The sequence below is a fragment of the Vombatus ursinus genome, unplaced genomic scaffold (assembly GCF_900497805.2).
Source record: "Vombatus ursinus unplaced genomic scaffold, bare-nosed wombat genome assembly UNPS02014821.1, whole genome shotgun sequence".
NCBI classification, from domain to species: Eukaryota; Metazoa; Chordata; class Mammalia; order Diprotodontia; family Vombatidae; genus Vombatus; species Vombatus ursinus.
Genome location: NW_020954599.1, coordinates 5,070,344 through 5,091,684, shown reverse-complemented (window position 1 = coordinate 5,091,684; position 21,341 = coordinate 5,070,344). Strand labels below are relative to the sequence as shown.

The 21,341-nt window shown below is 41.3% G+C and overlaps 1 protein-coding gene across 5 annotated transcripts in view; it reads left to right on the top strand.

The window, feature by feature from the left end:
- Nucleotides 1–20,632: 20,632 nt before the first annotated feature.
- PDLIM5 (PDZ and LIM domain 5) overlaps nt 20,633–21,341 on the top strand; it is a 223,650-nt gene continuing 222,941 nt past the window's right edge. For 4 of the 5 annotated variants that reach the window (XM_027837431.1, XM_027837429.1, XM_027837433.1 and 1 more), the window contains exon 1: nt 20,633–20,736. The gene's annotated coding sequence lies outside the window, so the exon portion shown is untranslated. Of the gene's footprint in view, nt 20,737–20,938; nt 20,995–21,341 lie in introns of those variants that run through there. The other variant, XM_027837430.1, reaches the window with a different exon arrangement.

The window sequence follows — 21,341 nt, the reverse complement described above, 5'->3', positions numbered from 1 at the left end:
TGATGGTGGACTTGAGCACTGATTGGTTATAACTTGCATTTTGTGTGTTTATTTGGAATATAATGTAATCACTATGACTTTAACTCTGTTACACAACAGATGAAACATGTACCAATGGTTTTTCAAAATTTTCTTCTCTCCTCTTCTTTCCTTATGTTTCCATTGCCCCCTTATTTTTATTCAAAGCCCCCAAGTTGCACCTGAGGCTACTACTGCTCCCCCTGGATTGTTCCAGCATCTCCAGGGGTGATATCACCCAGTTTGGGAACCTATGCCTAGATAATCTGGGCTTCAGACTTCTTTTCCCAGTTGGAAAAAAAGTGGAACACTTTTATGGTGTCAATGTTGGGAAAAGAGCAGTTCTCCAGTGCTTCAATGGATCTGTCATCACAATGTAGATACAACCTCCAGCAATGCAGATTATAATCCATCCATTCCTGCCCATCTTGCACACCTCTTGTCCATGTCATCCAATAATCCATCCCAGGAGGTCCATCCAGTATAGTGGGAGCCTCCGTTTAGATCTTTTGACATTCACAACTAGAAGAGTGGGACAAAATCAGGTACAATCCTTTGCACTAAGCATATAGTCAATATATAATAAATAATGATCAATTCCTCCTTGTTTCCCCCCAGTGTCTCATATTTGGACATTGGTGCCAAAATGCTTGGTCTTAAATGTTGATAGCACATCATAGCATTTTGGTTTAGCAAACAATGTGCCATGAAATTGAGCAGATCTCCATTTGGGAAAACTCCATAACTTAAAAAAAAAAGGAGAAAAGGCTAAATGGAGTGGGTAAAATGTATAAATAAATAGCCTTATTAATATGATTTTAAAGAACAGAAATAAGTTTAACAATAACAACAAAGGACTCCTGGTCTTAGCCAAAACAAATACTTCTACTTTTTTTTAAAAAAATTCAAGGGGCAGCTAGGTGGCACAGAGGATAGAGTACCGGCCCTGAAGTCAGGAGGACCTGAGTGCAAATCCAGCCTCAGACCAAACACTTAACACTTATTAGCTGTATGACCTAGGCAAGTCACTTAACCCCCATTGCCTAAAAATTTAAATAAAATTTAAAAAATTCAAACTAATATTTCCTCTAGGGTGTTATCTCTCTTTAAAAGTTTCCTGCTTTTCAGTGACTTGATTTTTCTGCTAAGAGAGTTCAATACACAAAGCACTCGCCTGTGCTCTCTACCTAGACTTAATTCTGGGGCTGCCCTCAAAAGAAGGCTCTAAACTGAGAGGGAATTGAAAAACATGTTTGTGTTCCCATATTGAATTCTATGTTGAGTAAATCCCTTATCACAATGAATGGTGGATCAATGTTTAATATTTTTCTTTATTCTGAAAAATCTCATCACATCAAAGTCCTAGTGTTAAAAATGAAAAGGCACTTAATAGTTCCCATTCTCAGTCCATGACTAATTCTATTTTTCTTTCATCATCAAAAGGTTTGGGCAATTTAGCCATGGAGTAATTTTGATGGCACAAAATGCTATAAGAATTACCCAATGGGAATATAACCATATTAAAAAAATAAACATTTTATTGATAATTTTTATTTTTATATTGCTACATATCCCATTGTATCTTTCCCAGAGATCCATCCCCTGTAACAAAGAATAAAAAAAAGAGGGAAAAAATCAGTCCAACAAAGTCTACCAATACATCAAAAAATTTTGGTGCTATATGTAGTGTTCCACATTCACAGTCCCCTAATTTTATAAAGATGTACTTTTCATATCTCTTCTTTGGGGCCGTATTTGAATCCACAGCTTCTAGCTTCAATTACTTTGTGGTTTTTCTTTTCATTTACATTGTTTTAGATATTGTATATACTTTCCCGATTTCTTCTTACATCACTTTGTATCAGTTCATATAAGTCTTCTCATGCTTGTCAGTAATCATCATGTTCTTTGTTTCTTACAGCACAGTAATATTGCATTGCATTCGTGTACCAAAACTTGTTTAGCCGTCCCCCAATCCATGGGCAGATACTTTTTTGTTTCCAGTTCTTTGCTACTACAAAAAGTGTTGCTATAAAGTCTTTTTTAATCACTACCCTTCTCGGAGTATATGTCTAACAATAGAACCTCTAGGTCAAAGAGTGTGAATAAACATTAGCTATTATTAATGGTTTGCACATTACACAACAGATTGGAACAGTGCTTTAATATCTTTCATTATTGAACAGACTTCAACATAAAGGTCTGACTTGGATACTGCCAAAGGTTTCTAGGATTAGAGACCTGGAGCTAAAATAGATCTCATAGGCCAGTCCCTCTCATTTTACTGATGTGGAAACTGAAACCCCAGGAGGTTAAGTGACTTGTCCAAAGCCACATAGATAGTAAATGGCAGAGGAGAGATCTGAATCCAAGTCCTCTGGTCTCAGAATCTGGAGTGGACTTTTCATTCAGTTACTAAAATACCTAAAAAGTCTTGTTAGGCATCCTTATCCGTAAAGTTGCTACCTGTCATGAGCCCCAAATTGCATCGTAGTGTGATTTCAGTGTACTTATAGCATATGGTTTGACAAGTTAAAATATTCATTTAATGTGTTCTCTGATTAACTGTTGATCTTGTCTCTGGAACAACAACCAAAAAAACCCTAAATGAATCAAAAATAAGAAAAGCACTTACATTCACCTGCCAAATCCCAAATACCATATTAGTGAAAGAAAGCAGCCTTCCCCCAAATGAAGAATGCCCTCAGAAGGGCACTGGGTCTTCAGTATATCTGACTTTTTAAATAGCCAGCTTCATAGCTGGTAACACTTTAATTTTTAAACTGTTTTCCCCAAATGGCATATGTGCATCTTCGCCCAGGAAAGTTCTGTAAGCTATTGCATATGACAGGCTAACACAGGATCCACTTTGGATTCAGTCAAAGGGCCAAACTTGAGGACCCAGAGGACCCCACCCCTGGGCTAACACTATTTGGTGGTGGCAGTTGTGGCTTTCTCCTGTTCCCAGCTGCCTTAGCCTCCTTCCTACTTAACACCCTGTTCCCTCTTATCACCTCTCTTGCTTCTCTTGGCTCTTACAGGCAAAAGAAAGAAAAAAGTGTTCATAACTTAAGTCATGGAAATCCTGCTGCCCCTTTTAACAGGTGATATATAGAGCACAGAGGGGAAAAATATATAACAATTGGATGAACTCCATGGCCACAAAATCCCAATTGGGTACCTATTATGGGGGATCAAAGTGCAGGAGTTTGAAACAATTGATGGAATAACTTTTTCCTGTAATTTAGTAGAATTGGAATGAAAAAGACATAAGCAGAGATGTTCTTTCTAGAGGCAAATATAAGTTCTTTGCTTATAGATTGCCAATATTTACAGTCACCTAGCTTTACAGGAAGTTATTACTTTCCATCAGAAAGGAAGAAATTATGTACTTAGGGCTGAAGACAGAACTTGAGAGTTAAGATTTCATACCCTGGTTTTCTTTCTGTGGGAAAAAAAAAGGGCCCACTTTAACCAGCTGAGCCAAAGATTCCATGACTTCCTTTCTTTGTTTTAAGTAGTTTCCTCTCTGACCTAACCCACCCATACTTACCAGGGTCTGAGGAAGATGAGCCAGGAGGAGGAGGATGAAGTAGTGAAAGAGGTAAAGGGCAAAGAATGAGCATTTAGGGAGAGAGGAGGAGAATCAAGACCTCAGAAGCTAATGTCCTTGAAGATTTGGTTGAAGTAGGAAGTTAATTATTTTTGTGTTAGCCAATACTAACAGCTAAAGATAAGGAAATAAAACAGTCCAATTTCTGATTTCAGCAAGCATTTGAATATCTAGCAGTTCCAGAGAAAATTACCCTTATTTCTCTCAGTGCCCTGTGATGAGTTTTTGCTGATCAGTAACAATAATAATAATTACTCACATTTTATGGAACATTAAAGATCTAAAAGTGTTTTCCTTACACCAATCTTGCAAGGTAGATATATAGTATTATAAATCCTTGTTTTATAGATGAGGGAACTGAGGCTCTGAAGCTAAAATTCCAAATAGTTTGACATGGTTGATTAATTAGCTGGCCGACACTATTTCCCACAGAGCAACCGTACTCAAAACACTGATTGAATTGATAATTAATTTATGAAATTATGAAATGGGACAGGCATGCCCAGTTCTTTGTGTATTCACCAGGAAAGATCACAATGGCAATGGAGAGTGGTGCCACCATCACATTTTAATAAGGCACAGAGAGTGTAGGGGGGAATGATACAGAAAGTAGAGACAAGTGGTGAAAAGGATATAGAGGCAGTCAGCATGGGGACAGAAGATGGAGTGGTGAGGGAAGGCAGGCAGTGATGGGGAAAAGATTGGGAGGGGGAGAGACACCAAAAGTAACTCACATAAGCATGGATTAGAGATGGGAGCCCTTGGCAACATGGACCCACTGGAGATTAAAGAGTGCTTTGGTTGGGAAAGGAGAGCAGGAGTTCAAGGTCACATTTTATAGAGTTTTGGGGGGGCAGACTAGCTCTTATCTGTGCCACCTTGAAACTAGTTCATTAACCTTTCCAAATCATTTCAAAGTTGCTAGTAAAACTTGGAAGTTAACATGGCCACATCATCTCAAAATTATCAGCACTATTTGGTGATCTGCTGGTCTTTATTGAAGAGGTCTGGTATTTGTCTAAGACATATATATACATATATATATATATACATATATATGTACATGCACATGCACATATATATACATGTACATGCATACACACACATATGTGCATATATATACATATACATACATACACACACACATATATATGTGCATATATATACATATACATACATACACACACACACACACACACACACACACACACACACACACACACACATATATATGGGACCAAAAGGCCCTGACAGCAAAGCCTAGATGGCATCCCCTAATTTAGATCATATGACTAGGATATGATTTTTGGATGGTACAATTTATAAATTATGCTCCTTTGATCCTTGGGACCTTTTGTGTGTGACTTCCAGGTTCCCTTGGCAATCCTACTTCCTGCTTTTGCCATCTTATACTGGCTACTTATAGTCTCACTATACGGACTGGGGTGGGGGGAGTGATGGTCCGGGGGACCAGAACAAGATACAATTTTAATATTAGTTCTGAGATATTAAATGATTTAACTATGGTCAAAGGAGCATAGAATTTTAGATGCCATCTAATTCAACCCCCAGATTTCACAAACTAAGAAACTGAGGCCCAAGTTGATAAAGAGACTTGATAAGGTAGCAAGCATCAATGATGGCTTATGAAGCCTGGTCCTCTGACTTCAGTAAGACAAAGACAGTGCTCTTTCTACTGTACTATGCACAAAAAGTAGGTGTCTAAGACAGTAGTCACAGGATTGCAGGATGATAGATTTAAAGGTAATAGAGTCTGAGTCTCAGAGAGGTTAAGTGACTTGCCCAGGGTCACAAAGCTAGTGTCAAAGATAGGAAGGATATGAACCCAGGTCTTCCTGACTCCAGGTCCAGCATCCTACCCATTAAGCCATTTCCTAATCCCAAGGATGGTGCCCTCTCTCTCACACTACATTGCCTCTTCAATGCTACACTACCTCCCACCAATGGAGTGATAATTTGCTCACTGTCAGAATCCAGTGTGGGAAATCAAATTGAGTGAAATTACACTGTTTTTATACCTTATGTCCTAGAAAATTATTTTTCAGGAGTTCATATCAACAGACAGAATGGTTGACTCAGTTCTTACAGATGGGCCTCAGATTGGGTCAGAGAGGAAGCTGCTTAGAACAGACAGAGGAAGCTATGAAATCATGGGCACTGTTGCCTAAGGCTGCTACTGAGCTGCCTTCTTTTCATTAAGTGAAGCAGTCATTGAAAAAAATGACCATGTCAGAGACAAATCTCAAAAGAATACAGAAGAATCTATCTCATCTCAAACCTGATAGGAAAAGAGTAATATCCCAAAGCTACATTGAATATGCAAATATGAAAGGAGAAATCCCAAATCAGCTGCGAGGTACACATGGCATCAGAACAATCAAAAAGGAAAGAAAATTGCTAGTTCACATGATCTTTTCCTGCATGGGAACTTGGAGTCTTCAGATTATTCCACAGAGTCTGGGTGGCAGTGGGCATTTTCATATCGTTAGCTGTCTCAGAAAGCTAGACCTCATACTCCTAAACTCTTGTAAAGCAGAATAAAAATCTGGATTTGATTTTGGTTACAATGTGCATTTTAATGATCCACAAATGAACCAGAAACCACATTCCGAACTTGCCTGATCAACAAGCTTAGGCAAAGCTCAGGACACTTTTTTTTTTTTTTGCTTCATTTAAAATAGCACCATGAGACTGAATGCCCATCTTCCAATAAAATCTTTGTGAAATTTGAGGTGGTATGTTTTTTTTTTTCTTCTGCCTAGATTGTCAGCGGATTTGTCTCCACAACAAGCAAAACTTGTAGCTCAGGCTACTCAAGGAATGCTATCAGATATCCACCTTCTCTAACCCCTAGTGTGTGCTATGCTTTGCCAAACTGCTCTATGTTTGGATTTATGTGTAACATTTAATACTTTGGTCCGAGTTGTATTAAAACAACACACTTGATTTCTATGGGAGATTGACTTTTGCTCTGTCCCTTTTCTGCATATTTACATGTCTGTAAAGCAGAAGGATTATGTTTCCCCAGGGGACATATCTGCCCTCTTGGTGAAAGAGCTGGAAGTTCTCCTGGCATTCCAGAAGTCTCTATTTTGAGACTCTATTATTCATAATTTATATATGTCACTGTCTTTGTGCCAGAAACACTACAGGGTTATTGAGTTACAGTTTTCCAATGATGACACATAGATCTATTTATCAGTTACCTTCATGAACCTAGGGAGACCATCTACATTTTGGCAAATTATCTGATTAGTGAGATATGAAGAAAATTTCAGATAAGTTTTTTACTTTGTCCTCTAGAAATTAAACCACACAGAGATTCATAAGCCTAAAGAATTATGTTCACCAGCATATTCAATGGATAACTCATTGAATCCAGGGTCACTGCCTCTAAGTGGCATGCTTATAGTGACATTAGTTATAAGCATATGGTTCAAGTTCCTATCCAGCACATTATCTACTAATGGACTCGGAACCACAAATAAAATGGCAAAACTTTTAATTAGGAAAGAATAGCTAAGTAAATAACAAGGGGGGAATCTCCCATATGCAAAGTACGTCTATTTTCCACTTATCGCCATGCCAAGCACTGTCCTGGATAATTTCCACTCCTCCTCGGGTTGTGTCCTAGCTGGAATGCCTCTCCTGTCTCCATCTCCCAGTAACTGGCAGTGCTTCATTCCACTTTTCCGGTGATCACTCGTTTCCATCCCTAATGTGGCCACTTACTATTCCTCTGCAGAGCTGCTGCTGTCATCTGCTTGGAGGCGTCTTCTCCTTCATTGAGTGGCTGTCAGCTGCTAAAGCTATCTTTGGCTTTTAGGACAGGGCTTCTGACTTTCTGTGTGGCTCAGACTCCTTTGGTCATCTAGTGAAGGCTCTGTACTCCTTCTCAGAGCTGTGTTTTTCAGTGCACAAAATAAAATGCAGAAAGTTACAAAGAACAAAGATGTAATTTTTTTCCCCATTCAAGTTTACAGATAGCCCCCAGCCCCAACCAAAATCTAGTTTGAGAAATCCCATTTCTAGGACTTCTTCCTCAAAGGGAGTTTTATTGCTATTTTTAAGATTACCCTATGCCAATTTCAATTTCAATTTTGGGGGGTGAGGAGAGTAGGGTTCATATCCATACCAGTACCCAACGGTCACAGAAGGGGTGGTCTCAGATTGAGATTTATTTTTATTTTTATTTTTGCCAATTCTGACTTGTTCCTTGGCCTCACTGGGAAATCCCCCCAAGATTCATTTACTATTTCAGTTGTGATGAAGGAATTCATTTTAGGTCCCATCACATTCTGGCAGCTAGTACCAGGGTCATGCAAATTACCCTGGAGCTCCAACAGGTTTCAAGAGGAACTTAATAACCCTGAAGGGGTAGGCAGACTTGGCTACTTTTGCCTTGCATTCCTGCAGGTACATCCAGGTCACTGTCCCCCTTATAATATGAATAATCATTTTAAAATATTCTTTTTTTTAACTCAGTGAATCATTCATTTTTATCTTAATTATAAGTTCTATAAAAATTATTTTACCAGTATTTTAGTAATTTGTGACAAAAAAATAGAAGTTCTCCTTTTCCAATTACAGATACTTTGATTAAAGCTGTGTCTACAGTATGCTTAGCATTTGGATGAAAAGGAAACACTTAGCTAAGTCTTTGAGATATTTCCAAATATCTGAATGCTTGGCATCCTGAAGACATTTCTGGATAGTTGGCTACATTTTTCAGGTTTTACCTTTATCTTTGACATTGGCTGGATAAAATTTAACTCTCCTTATTTGCCCTCAATCTTTCTCCCTCCCTGAAAGAAGTGAATGAAGATGAAATGAATCATCAGTGCTGATTCTAACTCATCTTTTTGTTTCAATTTGATTTTTAAATGTTTTAAATTCCAAAACTGCATTTGGCCTCATTCTGTAGGTAATGTTGTATGTTGTTGGTTAGAACAGCCCCAAAAGATTTTAGGTTAAAAAATAATAAGCAAAGGGAAGGGGAGGGAGGGAGAAAAATTTGGAACTCAAAATCTTGTAAAAATGAATGCTAAATTGTTCTATATATAATTGTGGGGGAAAATAAAATACTATTTAAAGCAAAAAAAAAATAAGCAAATAAATTTGTACTTCGAGTGGAGAATTTTCTTTCTGATGACTTCTGGGAGTTTATCTTGCAATCTTCACTCATCCTTCTGTCTCACTCTGCCTGCCTCTGAGCAGACCAACTAGCTAACCTTACTTGTCATTTTGACCAGAGGTTGACTGAAAAGGGCTTCCCGAGTTAGCATCTTGTATGCTAAGTTGGGCTGAATCTGATTACTATTGAAAGAAAATTCCAGAGACCTTCTAAGAGTTGCTTTGTGTCTTTGGGAATCCCAAAAGTTGTCACAAAAGAACTTAACAATATTATATATTTAGAGATTTGGTTTTCTCCTAAGTAAAAAATTTTGCAAAGCAAGCTTTAGATTTAAAGAATGATGAGATGCCTTCATTTAGACATAACAAAAAGTATTTTGTTAATGCTGCTAAATCTTGTGGAGAAGCAAGCACTAATCTTTGGCTAAAGAATAGTTTTTAAAAATATTTTGTGGTGTGGAATAATCAGATCATGAAAATATTTAAAGATTCCAGTTGCATATTTCTCAGATCAAAATTTGTCATGTTTATTTTCTTCTCCTTTTCCTCATAGCTGCCAAATATTTTTGGTGACTGACTTTGGCGAAGTTTCCCAGAGCATTTCAACAAAGTAAAGGTCAATACGTATATGCATGTTGCCCAGGTGGGAGAAACTAGAGGTGGTATGGATATTATCTATCAATGGTTTGTGAAATGCTTCTTTTATCTATATTGTCCAACCACACCTTCTATTATAAATATATTTTATACTAAGTTTGTGACAAATTAACCCATCACTTACGTTTTGTCTAGGAATGACATGCCTCAGTGCATTCCATTGTAAGTACATATTGTGGGCTATTTCCATACAAAGTAATACTTTTCCCAAGGCACATATATATAGATCTTTTTTTTTTTTTTTAGAAAGGGTTGACAGAATTGCTCTCTTTTTAGTAGCAGCAGAGAGTTTGCAGATTTACTATTAGTTGACAAAGTGGGCTAAGGCTAGATTTTCCCAGAGACCCTTTCAAGTCACAAAATGCCACTTCTATGAATATCCTTATTTCTTCACTTTCATTTTTCACAGTTACTTCTTGGTTTCCTAACCAGGCATGCAGTGTGAAAAGATGTATGGCACTTTATGAGAAATACCAAATGTGGACAATATCAAGAACTACCTTGATAGCAGAATGTGGATTAGTACTTAAGGAAGCTAGATTCAAAGAAATAAAGTGATCCAGTCTTCTGAACCAAAAATGTATGGTTTTTAAAATTCCAACTTTAGGCTAAGTCAAGTGTAACAGTGATTAGTCTGGCCCCCATTGCCTAAGGACCAGGTGTTTTACATTTCCCCCCACTCCTCCAGGCTCCTCAAGAACTCTTGAAGGGTTGGAAGATCTCGTCTCTGCCACTGGTTCAAGGCCCCATTGTATTCCTCTCATTTTAGGGAGTCCAAGCACCCCAGTTCCATATAACCACTTAACAGATTAGCTTTTACCTAGGAGCATTTACCTCGATAGCATACCCAGAATAAACCTATAAACATCCCCCTCCCAATACCAGGGGGGTATAATCTCCCTCACACATGACCCTGTTCCCTGGATAGAGGAGAAAAACTAGGTTTACAACCAACATTAGTCCCATCAAATTCTAAGTCCAAACCCACCCTGAGCTTTTTTTCCTGGCAGATTTGCCTAGAATCTGGCCTAGAATCCTAGGCTCCAAGGTTTCCACGGGTCCAGCTCCTGAATCCAAGACTACACTCCCTTTTCACCTAGAACTGAAAAGATCAAAATCTCAAGCCTGTTTCTTGAGCCACAGGGCCTAACAGGAAGAAGGTGGCCTTCCTATAACCAGTTTAATACATGGTGGTCCTGCTGTGAGTGACCGAATCACTCACTCAAGGACACTGCCAGAAAAAGAAAGTGACTGTGCCTTCAGTGACTTTGACAGAGTCATTCAACTTAGAGGCAGTTAGATGATAGAATTGATAGATCACAGGACCTGGAATCAGGAAGACCTGAGTTGAAATCCATCCTCAGGCACTTGCTAATTGTGTGACCCTGGGCAAGTCACTTAACCTCTGCCTGCTTCAGTTTCCACATTTGTAAAATGAAGATAATAATAGTACTGACCTCCTAGGGATGTTGTGAGCCAGAACAGAGTGCATACAAAAATGGGACCTATCCATCTCTCAGTCCTTTTCCCTTGGTTACTTCAAATGAAGAGGGCTATTTTGACCTGAAGGTGAGCAGAGATGAGGATGGGGGAAACAGCACAAAGTATGCCTTCCTTATCTCCCACTTACCCACCACGTGTCTCTGAACACATGGTACTTTTGTTTCTTTTTTGTTTATCTTTTCCTTATCTGAGGCTAATTAGTATTCCAAGATGGCAATTGCCAGGTGACATGATGAGATCCATAAGTTCTGTGTAGGATCCCACTGGTGCCTGGAGTTGGTAGTAGAATTCATTGGGTTCAGAGTTTTAGAGGCCAATGACAGAGAAAGCCTCTACAGACAGATGTGGAAATGGTACCTGGAGGATGGCAAAAGCTTAAGGGATTGTGACCCTTTATGTAAAGCACATTGCAAGCCATGAAGTAGTAAATAAATGTTCCCTAAGCTTTAAGGTGTACCTCAAATTTCCCCTCTTTGATAAGACTTTCCTTTTTCGATGATCCTCCCTTCTAAAATTTAAAAGCTGTAAGTAATGTGATGTAGTACAAGGAGCACTGTGTTTGGACTTAGGTTTGAAACCCTCTTCTATGGGTTGCTTCTCCTTCAGAGGGTTGCTGATTATTCCTACCCTTGGGGTTCTACTGGTAATCTTGAAAGGCAAGGTTTCTAGTAGGTTTCACAAGCCCCCAGTAGTGTGCTACCCATCCTCAATCAACTAGTTGAACTTCATTAGCATCAAGAAAAGATATTTACTGAGAAAGTATAGTAAGAACAATGAATTCAATTTAATTGATTAAACATTTATTAAGTATCTGCTATGTAACAGGCATTGTATTAATGATAGGGACACAAAAAGAGACAAAAGACAGTCCCTACCCTCATAGAGTTTACAATCTAATGGGGGAGACAATATGCAAACAAATATATAAAAGCAAGCTACATACAGAATTAGTAGGAAATAATTAGTTGAGGGAAGGCACTGGAATTAAGAAGGGTTGGAGAAGGCTTCTGGTGGACATGAGATTTTAGTTGAGACATAAAGGAATCCAGGGAGATCAGTAGTCAGACCAGAAGAGGGATAGCATTCCAGGCATGTGGGATATCCAGAAAGTATGCCCAGAGCTGGAGAGATGGAGTCTTTTGTTCCTGGAACAGCCAGGAGGTCAGTGCCACTGGGTTGAAGAGTATGTGAGAGAGTAAGGTGTAAGAAGACTGGAAAGGTAGGAGGGGGCTAGGTTACACAGGGCTCTGAAAGCCAAAAAGAGTATTTTGTATATGCTTCTGGAGGCAATAGGAAGCTGCTGGAGTTTATTGAGTGAGGGGGAAAGGTGTGACATGATTAGACTTGTGTTTTAGAAAAATCTCTTCAGTGGCTGAGTGGAGAATGGATTGGAGTGGGGAGAGACTTGGCAAGCACCCTCCAGCAGGCTATTGCAGCAATCTAGACGTGAGCTGATGAGAGCCCGTATTGCTTTCAGCGTCAGAGGAGAGAAGGGGATGTATTTGGGAGATGTTGTAAAGGTGAAATCAATAGGCCTTGGCAAAAGTTTGGACATAGGGATGAGAGATAGTAAAGACTCCAAGATGGCACCCAGGCTTTGAATCTAAGGGACTGGGAAGATGGTATTGCCATCTACAGTCATACAATAATAACAATTGGCACAAATCATCCTCCTCCTCTTCTCTTCCTCTTCCACCACAATTGCAGGTACACTCTTTTCACACTCTTTTTTCTCCCTGGAGGGGAGAGTGGACTCAGACCTGAAGTACATGTAGAGAACACATATGGCAAAGGGTAACATCCTGACCCCTGGCTCTGGAAGGTATTTTCTCCCTTCATGGAGATCTCATGCAAGTCCCTCCAGGTGCAGCCCACAGCAGTGCTCTAAGCATCAGTGCTGTTCTAGAGGCCATAATTAGCAATCCATTCCATCATAAAGGGTCACAATCCCTTAAGCTTTTGCCATCTTCCAGGTACCATTTCCACATCTGTCTGTAGATGCTTTCTCTGTCATTGGCCTCTAAAACTCTGAACCCAATGAATTCTACTACCAACTCCAGGCACCAGTGGGATCCTACACAGAACTTATGGATCTCATCATGTCACCTGGCAATTGCCATCTTGGAATACTAATTAGCCTAAGATAAGGAAAAGATAAACAAAAAAGAAACAAAAGTACCATGTGTTCACAGACACATGGTAAGTAAGTGGGAGATAAGGAAGGCATACTTTGTGCTGTTTCCCCCACCCTCATCTCTGCTCACCTTCAGGTCAAAATAGCCCTCTTCATTTGAAGTAACCAAGGGAAAAGGACTGAGAGATGGATAGGTCCCACTTTTGTATGCACTCTGTTCTGGCTCAGAAATTTGTGAGTCATCAGTCTGTCCGATTCTGTAGCCAATTAGAAGACTTTGTTGTCATACAATATCAGCCCTTTAGCCAGTCATGGCTACAAACTTGTTCCTCCTATATTTCCACATGGTTGCTCGACCTGAAACCAGGCAAGAAATATCTTTGAATGCTTCAAGGACAGTCTCCTCCCCATTCCCACCCTTGATAGGCCAGCTCAACCCCTATTACTGAATGCAACTGTAAATACTCACTACAGCCTTTCCTTCTCATAATTAAACATTCCTGTTATTTTTGTAGCTGCCACAGGAGAATTTTGAGCTATGCATAAAATAATAAAATGTTAGAGCAAACATTTGCATTCTTATATAAACATTGTTTTTAGGCAGAAAATACTTTTTAAAAATCTTCTTGTTAACCTAGTTAGTCTATAGGGAATACTTTCTGTTATTTCAATTTTTCCAGATTTGTATGGTAAATCTTAAGAACTTCAAAGAAGTTCACTGGTTTGCCATCTGCACTGTTGGAGGCAATGTCCACACTGATGGGATCATTGGGATCCATTGGGAAGCATTACTTTAGTTTTATTTGTGGTTTGACTGATTATTTGTAGGAGCATGGAAATAAAGAAGATGTAACTAGTTTGATTTTTATTCATTCATTGAATTCATTCAACAAACATGCACTTAAACAACAAATATTAATCCCCTACTTTGTGCAGAGTACTTTGCTAGGTTCTAGGGGACACAAAGGGTTTGGTATCATAGATATAGAACGGAAAGAGACCCTACAAGTCATCTATAGGTTATCTAGTCAAGCATATCCATTTACAGATGAGAGAACTGAGATCACGGAGAGATCACAGAATCATTAATTTAAGGCCAGAAGAGACTTCTAGCCCAATTCTCTCATTTTATAGGTGAGTAAACTGAGGCACAGAGATGATAAGTGATTTGTCCAAGGTCATGGAGATATTAAGCATCAAAGTAGGATTTAACCCTCCAGAGTCAATGCTCCTTCTGTTGTTACCACACTGAGAGGTTAAGTAATTGTACGAAGTCACATGGGTAGTTAAGTGACAAAGCAAAGATTTGAACTCTTATCCTCCAGCACCAAATCCAGCACTCTGTCCATGGCATCATACACCATTGTTTCCTTATGAGGCTTTTCAGTCACATTACTAGCACCACCATTCTTGTCTTCTACCAACATACTACAAAAGTGTCTGCTCTCTGCCATGTGATCACAAGATGGTGGAGGGCAAGAATGCTTAAAAGGCCATCACTGATGGTGGGGAATTCCAATTGCTTATTCACCCTATGAAACCTAACAGGTGGTCCCTATTTAGCAAGACTAAATAGAAGTCTTGGAAAGTATTATTAGAATGTCTTCTCTGAAGGAGGACTCAGAGAAATTTCAGACCCTAAACACTGGGTGAGCTCTCCCATTCATCATCTACAGGGGGTCCACCCAACATACTTGGATCTTCTTCTGGATCTTTTGCCTCAGTTTACTCACCTATAAAATGAGAGAATTGGGCTAGAAGTCTCTTCTGGCCTTAAATTAATGATTCTGTGATCTCTCCGTGATCTCAGTTCTCTCATCTGTAAATGGATGTGCTTGACTGAGATAACCTATAGATGACTTGTAGGGTCTCTTTCCGCTCTATATCTATGATACCAAACCCTTTGTGTCCCCTAGAACCTAGCAAAGTACTCTGCACAAAGTAGGGGATTAATATTTGTTGTTTAAGTGCATGTTTGTTGAATGAATTCAATGAATGAATAAAAATCAAACTAGTTACGTCTTCTTTATTTCCATGCTCCTACAAATAATCAGTCAAACCACAAATAAAACTAAAGTAATGCTTCCCAGTGGATCCCAATGATCCCATCAGTGTGGACATTGCCTCCAACAGTGCAGATGGCAAACTAGTGAACTTCTTTGAAGTTCTTAAGATTTACCATACAAACCTGGAAAAATTGAAATAACAGAAAGTATTCCCTATAGACTAACTAGGTTAACAAGAAGATTTTTAATACCCTACCAGTGGAGCGCATGGGCTGTCTACCAATTGTTTCACATCTTGCCTCACGACCAACTCACCTTCTTTTCAGATCATACATATGCTCCAATTTCATCTTTGATAATGCTTCTCTAGAGTAATTCTTGGTTGGCAGGGGGGTATGGCCTATTCTCATCTACCATGCACCTCTTCCTTATCCTTGGGTTGACCTTCAACTTTAATTCTCCAGATACCATGCTATTCCATGACCCACAGCTATGTGACATCACTTGAAGAATATTATTTTTAAAAGATAGGCTTATGTTTCAGGAAAAATCTTTGAATTAAAAACACCATATAAATATCATGGGGGGGGGAGTGTCCAGAGGTGTGAAAAATTATATCATATATATCAGATTTTTCCTGTGCATTGATCAGTTTTGCTGATTTTTTTCTTTTTTTCATAAAAAAAGATACTGGATGAGGATGGGATTGGGAGTGAGAGTATGGTTCCAGAGATCAGGCATTGAGTGCCTGTCCCATACATAGAAGATCTCCTATAGGGATGTGCTTCAGTCCCTATCATCTCTGCACAGGCTCCTCTTTGTGTACAGAGCCTAAGTTATCGCCCAGGGACCTAATCAATATTAATTCTTCTTCAGACACAGAATTTTGGAACTATTAAAGATATTGACCCTCTGGGAGTGAGAGACAGTGAGTCTTCACTCATTCTGGACCCTAGAAGGTAGGAATCCTTATCAACTGGCCCCTATCCATGGTAGGCACATTCCCAGATTCAATCCCCCAGTCCCCTGCTTCAAGATCAACAAACACTGAGGCAAAAATTGTCCCTCTTCTTTTCTTTCCCCATACTTCTGTGCCTATTTCCCTCAGCCCTATTCCATACACAGGCCCATTAATTTCAGCCTGCCCATTTGCCTGCACACTCTGGAATTCTCACATTTATTGTTAAGAAACTTCTTTCTGTCTTAGGGCTCTTCACTGCATTTCTTCACATTTTCTTAACTTAGCAGGAAGACGGCTTTCCTTCACTGGATGACCCTCTTACTCCTGACCATTAACTATGGGTATCCCCCAAGACTACACTATTCAGCCTTTTTCTAAGTGATCTCATTAGCTTTCATGTGTTCAATTATCATCTCTATGCACATGACTCTCAATCTATAAATCTACAAATATAAACCCCACTCTTTAGAGGCCCACATCACCAAATGCAAAGCAGGCATTTCTCCTCGTGTGTCTGTCCCAAAGGCATCTTAAACTCAACATATCCAAAACAGAACTCTCTCATTGTTTCTCCTTTCCCTCCCCCTTAAGCTATCACTTTTTCCTAACTTCTCTGTTTTTGTCAACAATACCACAGTATCATGGATTTAAAGCTGAAAGGGACCTTAAAGGTTGTATCCCAAACCCTCATTTTCTTTTTTTCTTCAACGTGTGGGTTCTTATTATTTCCTTTCATTTTTTTTTTGTTGTTTTTGTTAGGCAGTGGGGTGAAGTGACTTGCCCAGGGTCTCACAGCTAGTAAGTGTTATGTGTCTGAGGTCACATTTGAACTCAGGTCCTCCTGACTCCAAGGCCGGAGCTCTATCCACTGTGCCACCTAGCTGCCCCTTAAACCCTCATTTTATAGATGAGGAAACTGAGACACAGGGAGGTTAAGGATATATAGATAAGTGTGTGTGTGTGTGTGTGTGTGTGTGTGTGTGTGTGTGTGTGTATGTGTGTGGGTGTGTGTGTGTATGTGTGTGGGTGTGTGTATGTGTGTGCATATGCATATATATATGCACACACGTGTGTGTGTTTATGTGTATACACACACACACACATAGTCAAATAGCAGTTATCTGAGGCAGGATTTGAATCCAGGTTTTTCTAACTACAAGTCCAGTGCCCCCATCCACAATGCATGCCATCTCCTTTGTCTTCTAATCACCCAGGAGCCCAACCTCAGTGTTATCTTCCACAAGTCACTCTCTCTTAGTCTGCATATCCAATCAGATGTCAAATCTCATCAATTCTACATATACAACATCATTCGCATCACAACCACTACCTTCTTTCAGATCTTCATCAGTTCTCACTTGCGCTATTTCAATAGCCTCCTAATTGGTCCCCCCGCCTCCACCTCTGCCTTCTCCAATCCAGCCTCCACCCCGATGCCAAAGTGATATTCCCAAAGACCAGTCCCGAGCATGCTACTCTAACTCTAACCCTAACCCTAACCCTGCTCAAAAAGCGCCAGTAGCTCTCTCTTGCCTGTAGGATAAAGTAAAACTCCGCTGTCTTTTAAAATCATTCACAGTCTGACTTTAATCAACCTTCCACACTCACTACCCAGCTCTCCTTCACTTACTCTAGGTTCCTGCTCAATTGGACTCCTTGGTGTTCAGTGCATAGGATACCTCCTGTGTCTTTGGGTTTGCACAGGCTGCCTCCCCAGGCTGGGACTGCACACTGCTTCCTCACCTCTGTCTTTTAGGATCTCTAGCTTCCTTCAACGTTCAGTTCCTAAACTGGGCTCCATCCTGATTCCACCCCCCCATCCCTATGATTAGTGCCTTCCTGCAGGATGTTATTTTATATTTTTTTACATATTTATATTGCCTTATCTATGAACATGTTGCATCCCTTCAATTGCATGTAAGTTCCTTGAATTCAGGGACTGTTTCATTTTTGTCTTTGCTCCACCAGTCCCTCTTGAAGGGCCTGGCACATACTATGTACAACTACTAGTTCCTCAGTGCTTCTTGAATAAATGAATGGCATCACAATCATGTAATTTTAACTCATATCTACAGGTGGCTTTAAGGTCAGCAAAGCGCTTTTCTTCCAGCAGCTCTGTGAGATACAGAGTACAAGTGTTTTTATTTAGATTTTACAGGTTAGGAAATTCAAAGAGTTTAAGTGATGCCAAGGTCTTCTGACTCCAAGTGCCCCTGTAACATGTCAAAATGTCCAAATGCTAAATTGTTTGGGCATTAGCCACACTTATTCACACATATAGACACATATTGCTCTTTGGCTAGATATTTGGCAGCACTAAACAAATATCCTTATAGGAGCTGGAAAATAAGTTAGTAATCCAGACAAAGGGAGGAATTACTGACTTGAATACAATACCAAGAGAGACCACCAAGCCTGCCTCTGATGCCTACCAGCTGTGTACTCTCAGGCTCCTCATTTCTAAAACTGAAATAGTAATACTTGTAGTATCCAACTCACAGGACTGTCCTGAGACTCTAAGGACACAGCCAATAAAGAAGATTTTATTAAGTACCTATTATGTGCTAGCACTGGGATAGTCAGTAGACTCAAAAGTGAAATAGTATTTGCTCTCAGGGAACTTACATTCTACTGGGGGAGACTATTGTTGCTATCGGCAGATAAGTCAACAGAGATTTCCATTTTGCACCTTTGAAGGTTCCATACTCTGATGAATCTGTGATCTCATTCCCTCCAAGAATGCATGTCAATCATATGTGTGTGTGTTAAGAGAAAAGCAAAGTACATATCAATAAGTAGATATAAGGAGAGGAACTAGCATGTTATTTCAGGGTAAGGTAAGGTAATTCCCTCTGCTGTTTCAGGTTAGCACCTTTATGGACTTTACGATACTGAGAAACATCTCAAAACCCAGGAGTGATCCTCCACTCCTCACTCTCACCCCTTCATATTCAATATTTTGCCAAGGCCTGTGGATTTCATTTTTACATACCTCTCAAATATTCTTTTCTCCTCTCAGTGCCACCGCTCTGGTGCAGTCCCTCATCACCTCCTGCCTGGACTCTTCCAACAGCCTGCTCGTGGGTCTGCCTGCATCCAGTCTCTCGCCATTCCAATTCAGCCACAAAGTGATTTTCCCAAAGCACAGGTCCGAGGATGTTCACCCCTTCTATTCAATAAACTTTAGTGGGTCCTTTTCACCTCCAGGATCAAATACAAAATCTTGTCTGGCACTCAAAGCCTTTCATAACTAACCCCTTCTTCCCGTAAGAAAACACCTTTCCAGTCTTCTTCTTTCTTTTTTGGTGAGGCAATGGGGATTAAATGACTTACCCAGGGTCACACAGCTAGTGTCAAGCGTCTGAGATCAGATTTGAACTCCGGCTCTCCTCACCTCCGGGGCCAGTGCTCTACCCACTGAACCACCTAGCTGCCCCGTTTTCAGTCCTCTTACACCTTACCTCTTCCCACCACTTACTATTCTCTTCATCCAGTGACACTGGCTTCCTTGCTGTTGCAGAAGGAGATACTCTCATCTCCTCTGGCATTTTCTCTGGCTGTCCCCCATTCTTGGAATGTCCTCCCTCTTCATCTCTGCCTACTGGCTACCCTGGCTTATCTTAAGTCCCAACTTAGACCCGACCCAACGTCTCAATTCTCGCGCCCTTCTTTTATTTTTCATTTATCCTGTATATAGCATGTTAGTACATATTTGTTTGTCTCCCCCATTGAGCTCCTAGAGGGCGGGGACTGCTTTTTTGTCTCTCTGTATCTCCAGCGCTTCTTGGTGAATGATTAATAAATGTTTATTGACTATTATTGACTGAAAAGTAAGCGATTTGCCCAGGGTCAAAGGCCGGACTTGATGCTGGCCAGGTCTTCCCTGATTTGAGGTCAACTCTGTCCCGTCACTACTTCTCATACTTAGGAAGTGTGTGTATTTATAATATATCTCATATATTTTACATACCTGATGGGAAGCCCTTTGCAAGGTATATAGTGTGATACAATCGCCAGCGATTGTTATTCTCCCAGACTTCTTCACTCCTGGGGGAGAGAGGGAGCGGACCTATCACTGTTTCTTCATCTGAAGTATGGGATTACTGGCATTTTCCTTCATTGAAAGGATGCTGATTGTAACAAGGTTCTATGAGCACACTGGAATCCCCTGTACCATAGAAGGGGATTCCCTGAACCCGCATGATTGGGGAAATCTTAGCTATCAGCATTTCCATTTTTAGTAAAAATCTAACTGCCAATTCGATTACTTTATGAATACAAGCCAGAGAGAGAAAATGCAAAGACAAACAGAGCTGAGGAGGAAAAAGAAGCCACCTGGATCTTTGCGATGTGCAATTCTGGTTTCAGAGGTAGGAAGGCTGCGCTTCAAATCCCCCTTACAACCTTTCCTCTCCTGGAAGGGTTTTTCCTAGCGCAGCTATTTTCCTCTGCCCATTTCCCCGGGTAGCTAGCCTTCCTTGTGCTGGAGACACACTTCCCCATCCCTGGAGGGGAGTGGCCCCGGGAGCCAGCAGTGCCGAGGACTTCCCCCCTGGGCCGGGACGTGGGAGGAGCCGCGGGAGAAAGTGGAGGCGGAAGTGCCCTCTAGGAGACTCGCTCACACGCCCTGGGAGTCAGTCACTTGTCAGCGCTGACCCGCGCCTGAGACAGCGCAGCTCCTGCCCTCTAGGTGAGTGACCGAGCCGCGGGCTCTGGAGGAAGCGGCTGGGGGCCCGCTGCCCGCTGCCCGCCGCCCGCTGCCCGCTGCCGGCTGCCCGCTGCCCGCTGCGGGAGCTGAGCTACCTGGAGGACGAGCGAATGAATAGCCCTAGAGGTGGAGGAGGAAAGAGAAGAGGGAGCACGGTGGAGGAGGAGGAGGAGGAGGAGGAGGAGGAAGAGGAGGAGAGAAGCGAGCGGTGAAAGTCCCGCCGCAGTGTGGGATCCTCAGGTGCTCAGCCCCGCTCCGGCTCCAGGTTTCGGCGCAGCGAGGTAGCACCGTGCTCTCCAGAGCGCGTCGTGCCCGAGCTGGCTCTGGATAGAGCGCAGGGAACCCTGCGGGGCGAAGGGCCGACCCCCGGCCCCGGGGGAGCGGGGCGATGGCGCGATCCCTGGGAGGAGGCGTCCCCGGGTCCCGGGGGCGGAGGGGCCTCCGGGGTGAAAAGACGGAGGGGCCGGCGGCTACCGCTTGGGGAGGCTAGGTGGGAGCCTGCTGGGGAGCGGGAGCGCGGGCGGACGGGCGGGCGACGGCGGCGGCACCTTAGCCCAGCCCAGCCCTGCCTAGCCTTCCCGGAGCGG